The sequence below is a fragment of the Carassius carassius genome, chromosome 38, assembly GCF_963082965.1.
Source record: "Carassius carassius chromosome 38, fCarCar2.1, whole genome shotgun sequence".
Lineage (NCBI taxonomy): Eukaryota > Metazoa > Chordata > Actinopteri > Cypriniformes > Cyprinidae > Carassius > Carassius carassius.
Genome location: NC_081792.1, coordinates 21,806,277 through 21,818,845, shown reverse-complemented (window position 1 = coordinate 21,818,845; position 12,569 = coordinate 21,806,277). Strand labels below are relative to the sequence as shown.

Sequence of the window (12,569 nt, the reverse complement as noted above, 5' to 3'; positions counted from 1 at the left end):
TTCTCAGAGGTAAGAGTCAAGTGTTGACAAGTTTGTGGTAATTATGAGAAGAGATCAAACAAATTAACCAAGTTAACCACATAGAAATTTCATGTGTTTGTGGGCAGGCAAGTTGGTGACGTAAAATGTGAGCTGACATTATGCAAATGTGTTACTTCGTGACGTAGAGCCGTAACAGATGACACTGTTAAGCTGAAAAGTTATAATTAGGGGCACTTTAATTCATGCAGTCCATATTTTTACTTGAGAGAAAAACATTGTGTAGTGTTGAATCACTTTGAATAATTAGTTCCCGTGTTATCTAACAGATGACCACAAACGAGTATTTCATTGCTATATATGCAGCAACCATATGTTAATCTACCTCTGGACATCTGTGTTTGCCATCTGATTTCCACATGAAAACAGCCCATAATAACTGACTCATTTCTCCAGAGGGAGATTAGCTTTCTCAGTGGGGTGGTTTACTGCCGGCCATCAGCAGGTGTAAATGAAGTCGGGCTGCACGAGGAGCACTGGGAATCAGCATAGACATTTGCCTTTCCCAGATGACAAATCTTTCCACAAAGAAGAAATCCCCTACTGTTTCTTGAAGAGCTGGGGAAAACAGTCATTATACACTGCACAGAGAACGTGGTACTTAGATTATGGCCGTTGATTTGTGGTACTGACCCTATGAACAGCAGGCTTGACTTTCAATCTTAAAACTTGTTTTAATTCAGTGATGTTGGCCTAAAGTATTGAGCAGAACCTGTTACTAATGCTGTCTGAATTAAGACCATTGTGTAGATTTTTGAAGTCATTTTGGTTTTCATGTGCTGACATTACTTCAAACTGAATTAAATGATCTGGGGAGATTTTTCCTAGAAACAAAGATAGAGATGGTGATGGATTTTTCTGGTTCTCAACATCTTCCTTTTTCTCTTCCTCTTTCTGCCCACCATTTGTGCCTTCTGGACCTTCTTATGTGCAAATGAATGTTTGAGCAAAATCGGTTAAAAGCACTGAAGGATCATATTATTACACTGAAGACTGGAGTAATCACTTCTGACAATTCAGCTTTGCCATCCCAGGAATAAAATACTTCTGAAAATATATATGAAAATAGAAAACACTTATTTTAAATTGTAACAACATTGCACAATACATGACTGTAATTTTCTGTAAGTAAATGCAACCTTGATGAGCACAAAAGGGGAAAAGATAAAACAAATGTATTACAAAGTTTTGACAGAGTGAAATGTGTGTGTGTATGTATGTATATAAATACAGTACAGACCAAAATTTTGGACACACCTCATTCAAAGAGTTTTCTTTATTTTCATGACTATGAAAATTGTAGAGTCACACTGAAGGCATCAAGGGCTATTTGACCAAGAAGGAGAGTGATGGGGTGCTGCGCCAGATGACCTGGCCTCCACAGTCACCGGACCTGAACCCAATCGAGATGGTTTAGGGGTGAGCTGGACTGCAGACAGAAGGCAAAAGGGCCAACAAGTGCTAAGCATCTCTCGGGGAACTCCTTCAAGACTGTTGGAAGATCATTTCAGGTGACTTCCTCTTGAAGCTCATCAAGAGAATGCCAAGAGTGTGCAAAGCCGTAATCAAAGCAAAAGGTGGCTACTTTGAGGAACCTAGAATATGACATATTTTCTGTTATGTATGACACTTTTTTGTTATGTATATAATTCCATATATAATTCCACATGTGTTAGTACATAGTTTTGATGCCTTCAGTGTGAATCTACAATTTTAATAGTCATGAAAATAAAGAAAACTCTATATATACACACACACACACACTGTATGTGTCATAATCTAAAACAAATTAATAATTAAAACATATTATAAAGCAAAATATTAAACATTTAAATAATATTCTTGCAAATAATTAAAATGTGATATGTAGTGACAAAGTCAAAGGCAAAAACAGTAGCTATGAATGCCTGTCAAACCTTGGCCCGACAATGTTCCTCACATTTCCTTGGACACAGCTGCAGGCTGGCATACCTGGCCTTCCTCCTCTTCATTGTCTCCTCCTTGTCCTGTTGATATAGCAGTTGTCATGGTTACATACTTTCACACATTAGTTATAACTTCGAAAATACAAAGACAGCAGACAGCTGAGTGTCTAGACCTACTTAAGCATTCATTATGTCTCTGATACGAAATGAAAGTGATTGAAGTGTCTGATCTTTGAGCAGGTAAGACTTCTTGAAATGTGATACTTCTTTATTGTGTTATATATGATAGTGAAACTAAGAAGAATGTAATGAAACTAAGAGACACTTTGAAACAGATCACTTCATATAGAGAGACGTTTAAATATGAATACAGATTTACAGAAACACATGGCAGTCGCATATGCTCTGCAGTGTCTTCCTGTCAGTATTGGGACTTGCACACATCTTTTTCTGCTTGTATTTCCTCATTGCTGCCTTTCAGTCTTTGTTGGGCCTTTCTTTTGGTAACCTTTTCCTTCTGTACCAAGTGAAAAACCACATGTTCCTTCTTTCCAGTGCGCTCATCCTCTTCCGACTGGTTCAGAGTGGTCATCGTAATCTCACTGTGAGAGAAATCCTTTGCCACAGCCTCGATAATACCTGACCGATGGTTATAAGAGTAATTTATAAAATGTAGCCACATAGTGCAACATATATATTTTAAATATATGCTAAATATATGTTGTAAACACCGCAGCCTAAGGAAATATTTTCATTGAAAGTAAATTGAATGTTAACCTCAAATTCAAAATGTGTTTTACACAATATATGTCAAGGGGCAAATGCACAGTTTTTTAAAAATGTTTTGGACAATTTAAATATATTTAGATATTTTAAAATATTAAGATATTTTAAAATGAAAAAATGAACATTTTCAGCAAGTTTTCATTTTTGGGTGAACTATTCCATTTAGACTGCAAATCAGTTTCTCTTTCCAGTTTAAATTGTGTCCAGGTTGTCCAGGTTGTCACTCACCAGACGAGTGGAGTGACCCACTCAAGAGATTCACACCTTTCCTTGTCCACTCACTCTCAGGGACAGATTGGGGGACAGGTTAGGAAATCAACCGTCGCGATGCCCAGTAGACACTTAAAGGTGGATCCAAACAAAAACAAACCTTTTAAAGAAGTTAAACATTCTGATGAATTAAACAAAGTCCCTAACCAACCTTTAAAGGAAGTTTTCCTTAACTATATGCATGCAAGCAGACATAAACCCATGGGCAAATAAACAAATGCATTCAGATAAAAAAAAAATGCATTGCAGAAACAGAGTAAATTGTCATCCTATGATTTGTACTACAAGGCACAAAATGATACTGACCCAGAATTTACAAGGCTCTTGCATTAAATTAAGTGTGATGACATCACCATAGATTTCATGGGTCATAAATGTCTCCTGGACCCCAGCCATTAATCTAGGAAAGATTTTATTTAGTTAAAAAAAAAAATAAAAAAAAACACAAAACCTTCTTTCTTTAAATGTTACATGAGTTATATAGATCTAAATTTTCCCCATGTCTCGCAAGGCAGTGACTTCAGACACATATTAATAAAGCCATATTGTAAGAAAAACATAGTGTTAATTGTAAAATGCTGGAATGTATTGATATATGATGGAAAGCATTTATATTTTTTTAAATGTTTAATGAAAATCTTTCAATAAAAAACAAACAAAAAAAAATATTTATATATATTAGACATACACACATTGTAATTATATACTTTGCATGTATATATGCACAAACCATTTTTCCAAATCAACTGTTGTAATCCCAAACTCACTGAGCAGGAGATGCCCTTTAAATTGTGGTGTGTAGATTAGTCTCACCCAGACAGACACTCCCACTCAGCCATAGCATTCACACATCCAAACATAAAGACTTCATTGCCCACTTAAGGAGAACAGGGATGCATTTTAATTCTCACATTATCAATATATGCTCTCTTGGAAACCCTAACCTGTTAAATTTGTAGACAAAACATAAATTTAATGTTTCAGTTGATCTTTTGATGCTTGATTTTTGGAGAAAAATCATGGCCTGTCTTAACCTTGGTCCTATAGTGTAGTTGTGTTTAAAATACTTTCTCTTTCACTTTAATAACCATGAACAGAATATGTTGTTGGTGATGGAAAGCACGGTGCATAGCCAATCTTATCAACAAGAGTGCAACAAAACACTTATATGACTATATGAGGTTTAGTACCAATGTCTGTGTGATATTTGTCATGTAACTGGAGTGCACCAAACAAATAAAAATAAAAAATCACAATGGCCTTCATTATTTCATAATGTTAACTATATTTTTGATCTGAAGAAATACCAAATTATTATCTATGGTTTGGACATGCTAATTTAATTGCCTTAAACAACCTCATTCCAAACGTCATTGATTTTTATTTTATATTATTGGCCTATTTATAAAATTGATTTGTTTTTGTTGTTGCATGCGCTTAAGTGTTGTTTTTATTTTCTATTTTCATTTTGGATGTGAGGATGATAATAGATGAAGAATCTGGAATATTTGGAAGTTCAGGGAAACTTCCGTGGGAACTCCTCGAGTAAAAACTGCAATAAAAGCCGCTGGTAGCGCTTGCTTGACTGCTTCAGTCAAGTTAGGGCATATCCTTGAGAAAGCACCTTAAGGAGACACTTACAGAAGACCTTTGGACTTTCTATTCTAACTTTTTCACGGTTTATTGTGTGGGAATCTACGTACAGGTGCAATACAATCTCGTTTAAAAGCTGCATGTGCTAACGGCAGACAAACATTGACCGATAGACAAACGAGGAGAAATCAAGAAGACGAAATCAAGGTAAGATTTGATTGCTTTTGAAGCTTCTGTCCTTTTTTCATGCAAATAGTTTAGGCGTCGACAAAGACGTTTAGGCAAAGTTCTTAAAGTAGGTCAGTGAAGTTAGGTAAAATTATTTTTAAAACCTAGGTACTCTGCCTAACTTTTTGTCATTATACAGAATGTTATTTCGCGATAGTCTTAAAACCGTCGATAATGAAAGTCAATTTCTGTTAAAACCATACTAAATTAGGCTATTTAAATAAGTAGTTTGCCGTCATCTAAAGATGATCTGTTTTTACTAGCGAAGCTGCTTTTTCTGGTGTCTCAAAACTGAACTCACTTAACTGTTTGCTGTGTGTTTCAATCCAGTGTCTTATCTGTCTATTAAAAAGTGCAAGTCTGATTAAGTTGTATTTTTTAAGCAGGTTGACAGTTGTGTCATGTGTGACCTGTTACTTTTCTCTGCGCTGTTTCGTTGGCCTAATCGATAAGTGGATAAGATTTTTTTTACCCATGATTTTATAAAGATTTAAAGAAGCTTGTGCGGATGTTCCATTTATTTTTTGGTTGCCAGTTGCTTGAATGAATAGATCAGTTTAGAACAATTGTAGGCTACTTTTTACTCATTAGTACGACAGCAGCATGTTCTTGACATTTTTGAACAGGTCGATGTTGGATTAGGCTTCTCAGCCGCCGAGCGCCACCTTGCAACACTGCCACCTAGCGGTTAAAAGAGTACATATCTTGTACAAACAGCACTGCAAATGACGACTTTTTTTTTTTTTCTTAGATGTTTTGTGAATCTACTCTGTGGAGCATGGGATGTGATGAGGATCTTCAGACGACCAGGGATCCCATATGCCTGGTAGAGATCTCATCGTGCAGATCTGTGTCCATTGAGGATACGAATGGAGAAGGGTGGATATCTGAATACCAAATGCCATCCAGACAGGATCACAGGATCATCAGTAAACCACAAATGACAACCAGGAGCCGAATCTTCCATTCTATAAAGTTCTGGACCTTCCTTCAGTTCAAGACACCCACAAGAGCATGAAGGGAAAAATAACCGTCTGCTTTCAAAAAGACTTTTAAAAAGGACATGCACAGTTGCACATTCATCTATACTGTACACAGTATGTAAAGAAGCTTTAAAGGCAATGGCCGTTGCTTTAAACTTCCACAAGAGGGCAACAATGAGTCACTGCCACTGTATGTGTTGAGAAGGTTTTGTTTGATCAAGCAGCTCTTTGTAGCATTTTACTGTAGGGTTGAGTTTGTTTGATCTGGCTGACTATAATTTTCCTGAAAATTCAATATTAAGAGAACATCAATCAAAGCTAAAGTTCAGTTAAAAGTTTCATCATTTCCCACTTCAAAACTAATCAAAACGCATATGATAATGTACATGAATTTTCTTAAATGTCACTTAAGGGAAACTTATAAACCTTTAAGCCAAGGTTAAATTTCATACAGTATATTTATACAGAGAATGTGATTTCATTATTTGTAACATGTATATGTTTACAGCTGAATTTGAAATGCACGATAAAAGTGCTAAAATATGTATTTGTATGCAATATATTCTATATTATGGTGTATTGTTTTTAATAAAATGTGCAAATGTATCTTGCTTTCTCTTTGTTTGAATGAAAATCAAAGGTCAAATAAAAACCTGTATGAATATCGTAAAACAGCATGTTCATTATTTTTCATAAATATAAATGAAAATGTCATTGATTAGAATTTGCACATCAAGGAGTGCAAAAAAGAAAGAAAAAGACAGATCATTAAAAAGGGCTTGAGGATGCCAGATTCAATCCATAAGGGGTTTGTTTGTTTGGTCCAAGGACTTGGGATACAAAGTGCCCCCTCTGATCATTTGCATTGAAGCCTTGAAAGAGGAAAAAATGTATAAGTAATTACAAAGCAACAGTTTTCATATAGGGGTCTTTACATCTCTCATCTGCAGTGCTGACTTGCCCCAACATATTCAGAAAGGTGAAAGTATTTCTTCATGAAGAAATGTTTGGAATAATGACTACAGCAGAGTCCATGTGATGAAGAGATCATGAAATCCAAGGATGTGTTTAGAATGGAACTCACTGTATATTCAAGATGTACATTATTTTATAAGCTCCCTGGGTTTAATCCAACAATTACATTTTCTGAAAAAAAAAAAAAAACCTTTTCCATTCAAAAAACACCACTTCAGCTGTTCATGCCATGTCGTCATTACCGTAATTCTGAGATGACAACGAGTGATGTATAATTATGTGATTCTGTGGCAACAGTATCAACACCAAAGCAAACACGTGCTTGCAGAACTCAGAATTACATTATGTAGGCTGGGACAAAGCCACTGGAAGGTAAACCTGCAATCTTAAGCCAAAAAAGTGTAACTGATAATGCCAAGGAAAGGATGTGACGCAGCCAAATATGAAGTCGCATACTCAGAATTTAAGAGCACATACACCGCAGCGAGTAGTGAACACACACCCGGTACAGTGGGCAGCCATTTTTGCTGCGGTGCCTGGGGAGCAGTTGGGGGTTCAGCACCTTGCTCAAGGTTCACTGGTCATTCACTCCCCCCTCCTACAATCCCTGTCAGACCTGAGACTCAAACCCGCAACCTTTGGGTTACAAGTTCAACTCTAACCTGGAATGCAAACACTGCAGCTTTGGCGGTACACAGGGAAGGAAATCAGAGGCCATTGTATGATTGGCTGAGGAGCCTCACATGATCCGAGTTAGCCATTAGGTTTTTTCCAATGGTAAGTACACTAGACCCTCGCATCTCCCAATAATAAGACAATAAGTGCGTTAAGTGGACTACAGTTTTGCCAAGTCCAAGGAATTGGGATACTTTGAAGCGACCCCGATAACATGACATTTAGCCCCCTGGAATACAAATTTTACCAGGGGAACCCTGCCAAAAATTTGTATTTTTCCCCCGGAATGTGATTGGGCTAGATTTGAGTGGCAATTGGGTGGGTTTTTTGTGAAAACCTGGCCACCCTGGTGGACTGCTTAGAGGACTTAGGCCTGAGACACATAAAACAATTTTCAAATCTTAAACAATTTTAAAACAGTGGGAGACCACAGACAAGAAGACACTTTCAATCGATTGCTGAGGTATTGGGTTGTTTGCCATGGTGTTACGCAGCTGCAAAGGTGTTTTGTCTTCTTTTTAGTGCATAGCTATGCAGTTGCTAAGATAGTTTCAACATCTTACTATGCGGTTTCCAGGGTGCCGTTTTTTTAATGTTTATATATTTGCTGAAATGTTCTGTGTGGTTTTTAACATGTCACTGTTGTGGCTGCTATAGTGTTCTAAGAAGTTGCTTACAGGTCCAAATCAAATCTTAACCCCAAAGTATTAGCAATAATTGTAAGGTCTAATAATTAAAATGTTAATACAAATGAAACAAGCACTTTTGAACACATCACTCTAAACAAACGTGCAACAAAACTTGACAACAACATCAAACAAGACGTGACAGCATGCATGTTTTAGACTCAATGATGGTTTTCGAAGGTTGTACATTCATTGAAGGCAATAAGAGTTCTTCGAGGATCCAAATACTCAAGCACAAAAGTCCAGCCTTGATCCCAAGGGGATATTTACAATCTCATTTGGACTTCATTGGCAGTCCAGTGAGACCACAAAGACTAGCAGCATGAAGGAAAGAAGGCTACTGAGAAAATAATTCAAAGTGGAAACGCTTGAGCCTTCAACGTGACCCAACAGACCGTTTCTGGCAAAAAACCCCAAGTGTCTTTTATAGGTTCATAAAGTAATTTCTGAGACATAAGATGATATTAACACAAAGGTGAGGAGAGCAAGGACCGAAGACCTTAAATCAAACCGAAGGACACATTTTTCATTCTTCTCATTACAACTGTTTTTTTTTTCTCTCTTTCGTCAAATCGAGCCTTTGACACGCCTGAAAGGAGAAAGAGAAAGAGACTCATTAAAAGGTTTTTTTCTCTTAAACTGTCAATTTTCTGTGTTTGCCAGGTCCATCTACAACGTGTTTGTCCTGAGGGATATGAGTATATTCAAGGCTGCGTGTATAGAAGCACTTTATTCAAGGATAATTTAATCAAAACTCTCGCCGTATTTACTTCCATGCCTTCGTTTTTATGAGAGAGTGAAAGAGAATATGAATATAGAAAAAGAAGCCTTTGAATAAAAGGCCTATGTGATATCATATCAGTTAATCATGTTACTGTATGCTACAAGGCTCCCCCTCTGCCATCAGCCAGCCTTGACCTTGTCCATCCTTATTCATATCCTCAGTTCAGCAAATGAGGTTTTATTACAGGTGACAGCTCAGATTCATGCTTCCAAGATACAGGCAGAGACAAAAAGAGAGACTACTTTTAGATGTCATGTTTGGGCCTGTGCTCCCTCGGATGCCCCAGACGAGGCTTGGACGTATGAAACAGATTATTAAAAAAATATACTGTTTTTATGTTGTTTCTTCATTCATTTGAAGATTGAATGTGAAATTATTGCAATACAAAATTGTTTAAAAACTTTAATGTTAGGTGGAATTCATCGTAATTTACTGCTTTACTGTAATCCTTTTTGAATAAGGGATTTAAATCAAGTTCATCTTTAGACAAACAACAATTCAAGTAGAAAATGTAAAGTTAGTGTGTCTAACTATGCAGTTTACACCAGTGTTTCTTCAGCAGCCTTGGACCACACTTTTATTTGTAATTACATCAGCAGAAGTCACAGCAGTTAAAAGGGGAAAAGGGAGAAGAAACTGAAGCATAGATTATCCTTCCAACCGGCATTGAGAAGTGCAAGAACAAAGAAAACCCTTTCTTAGTCAATGAGGACTTCAAGGCTCTCTCCGCTATAGTGTTTAACCTTCACTACATAGTGAGGCCTTGAGACAAATCATTATTCAGATCTTACTGTAATATACAGATCTAATTTCTAAAATATGTCCCTGCACTTCGGCGAAGGAGATGACTTGCAGTCATTAGAGTATTACCGTCTGCTTAATATCTATACTTACACTTTATTTTGATAGTCCTCCAATGGATATTCTGCTGATTATTAATAACTGCAACTACACATCAACTTAACCCTAACTCTAACCTCACAGTCTACTAATAGTCTGTCTGTCACTAATCAAGCCTCTGTAGCTCCCTCCGATCACCACCAGAGGAAACCGTCACCGGAGTATTAACTGTTCTTGCGGACTTCATTTCCCATCACCCCATGCCTGAGACTGATTACCTGCACAGGTGCTAATCATTATCCTGACTATTTAATCAGTGCCTACCCTCACCTCTGTGCAAAGTTTTGTTACGCTACTGCTGATATTTCTGAGCGTTTATACTTTGTTTGATTACCTGTTGCCTACCTGGATTTTTTTTATTTTTAATGCCAATCTGATTGTTCTCTGCCTACCGCTCTGACCCTGCCTGTTTACTGGATTTGTTCTATTCCCCATCTGTTGCCTGCCTCGACCCTTTGCATAGACCCAGGTTCTGATTCTGCCCTGTTGCCCTTATATAATGCAATTCAACTTTGTAATCAGATGAATGGTGGGGGGATAAACACAAGAAAAGATATAGATATTAGATCATTATTAAATAGATATTAATGTATATAACTATTAATCTATAGATGCATAATTATTGTTGGATAGATATTAGATAATATCTAGTCATAGATATATTTCACCAATCTTCAATTCCATAATGCACTAACCCAAAAATAAGGCTGGCTTTTCTTTTCTTTTCTTTTTTTATTATAATTTTAATATTATAATTATTATTAATATTAACACCAGTATCAAGATTAATCATATAAATATTTTAAAGGAACATTGTAATGGTGATGATATGTATGTTAATATTTATTTAATGTTTATATCATATATTGTTGCATAATATAATTTTATATAAATTTTTCTGCATTAATATTAATATTGGTAGGGTTGCATAGCTATCTTTAATAATTTGTAACCAAATCTTTTGAATTTGGGGTAACTACAGTTCACACATTAAGTACCTTTCATTCACACTGACCGGACATCCTAACAAATACACCTATAAAACAAATCATAGTGTTTCAGTACATCATAGTGCTGGGCGATATGGGCAAAAAATCATATCTCTGTATTTTTTGGCCAATTTGTGATATCTGATATATATTTTTTTTGTATTTGAATTATATTTATTTCACTTACCACCCAATTATATGGATATAAACGGTACTGCCTCATATCAAATCGCTTATAAAGAAAATATATCATACAAACTCGATATACCGCCCAGCCCAAAAAAAATAAATTCTATTTAATTATTTCTCCGCCCATTATCCTATCTTCTCTCCCTTTCACAACAGCATATCTCCACCCATATTTTAGGCTTTTATGCAAACATGACCCTGTTTTACTCACCTGTGAAGGCAACGTATACATGCCCTGTTTAAACAAGTCTTAGAAAAGGTGATGAAAGTGTCATAAATCATAGAGAGAGGGGCATTTATCTCTCTGCAAAATAGCCCGCTCCCTCCTCCTCTCTCAATTACAACCCCACAGAACATAAATTAATATGTAAAATTGTTGGACCATGGTGGCAGAGTTGCAGCAGCTAAGGCCACAGCTATCAATCTCCAGCGGGCGCACTAGCACCCACTGACAGATTTTCCACCCGCAGAGACGGCTAGGTGATTGAGAGGCCCAGAGCCAGATGAACTGTGGGTAACCTGACTCTCCTACAGTATACCTGAGAACAAGGGAGCAGAAAGAGAGAGAGAGGATACAGAACATAGTGATAGAAAAGATAGAATGAGATCTTTAAAGGGATAGTCCACCCAAAAATGAAAAATCTGTCATCATTTATAGTCACCTCCGTGTCATTCTAGACCAGTATGCATTTCTTTCTTCTGTGGAAGACAAAATAAGGTATTTTGAAGAATGCTGAAACAAAACAGATGTTTGTTCTGGAAACTAGCTGAGAGGGGAAATTATGTGATTTGTAGCTGTTGGATAAATTTATGACCCAGGGTTACCCCCCCCCCCCCCCCCCAGATTTTTAAGCCAATAAGTATCTGTTGAGATCATCTGAAAAGAGGTTTAGTTATTCACATGTGCAACTGAAACATGATTTTCTTTTTCGACTGAGAAAATGAGAGTGAATTATTTACATGGCCTTGGTGATGTGTCTTATTTGTTTGTGTGGTCTAGCTTTTACTAATTAGGTCGATTGTAGCCAGAAAATATGAAGAAAGCAAGGACGTTTTTAGTGTTTTCATATGGAGGCATCGTCCTGTTTTATTCCTGCCTGTGAATATTGAAATTAACTCCATTTAAGTATCCTATTCATTTCTTTAATATCTTTCCATAACTCAGTACTCAGACAAAAATATATATCAAATTTACAGAAAGAAAAATGTTTAACATTTATTAGACCATTACTATGCATAGTCATCTTTATGCATCTTTAACCCGATAAGGGAAATTTTGTCATCATATGCTCACCCTTGTTGTTGTTTTTTTCAGTGCAGTGTAAAAGAACAAATTACATTTTAACACAGTTTAAAACATCTTAACACAACCCTAAAGTTCATACTGACTATTAAGCACCAAACTGGTCTCCAAAAAGCATTATTAAAGCAGTCAATGAAATGTAACCATGTAAAGCCTAAAGCCTTATCATATTTAATGCGCAAATTATGAATTATACGAATTTCAGCTCACATTTGGCAATACTCATTTGGTCACTGCCTCAACT

The 12,569-nt window shown here is 36.4% G+C and overlaps 1 long non-coding RNA gene across 1 annotated transcript; it reads left to right on the top strand.

Annotated features, from left to right (window-relative positions):
- Positions 1 to 4,507: 4,507 nt before the first annotated feature.
- Positions 4,508 to 6,430, top strand: LOC132119067 (uncharacterized). Its single transcript, XR_009426108.1, has 2 exons — positions 4,508 to 4,820; positions 5,593 to 6,430. It is a non-coding gene; the product is annotated as an uncharacterized LOC132119067 (long non-coding RNA).
- Positions 6,431 to 12,569: the final 6,139 nt, after the last annotated feature.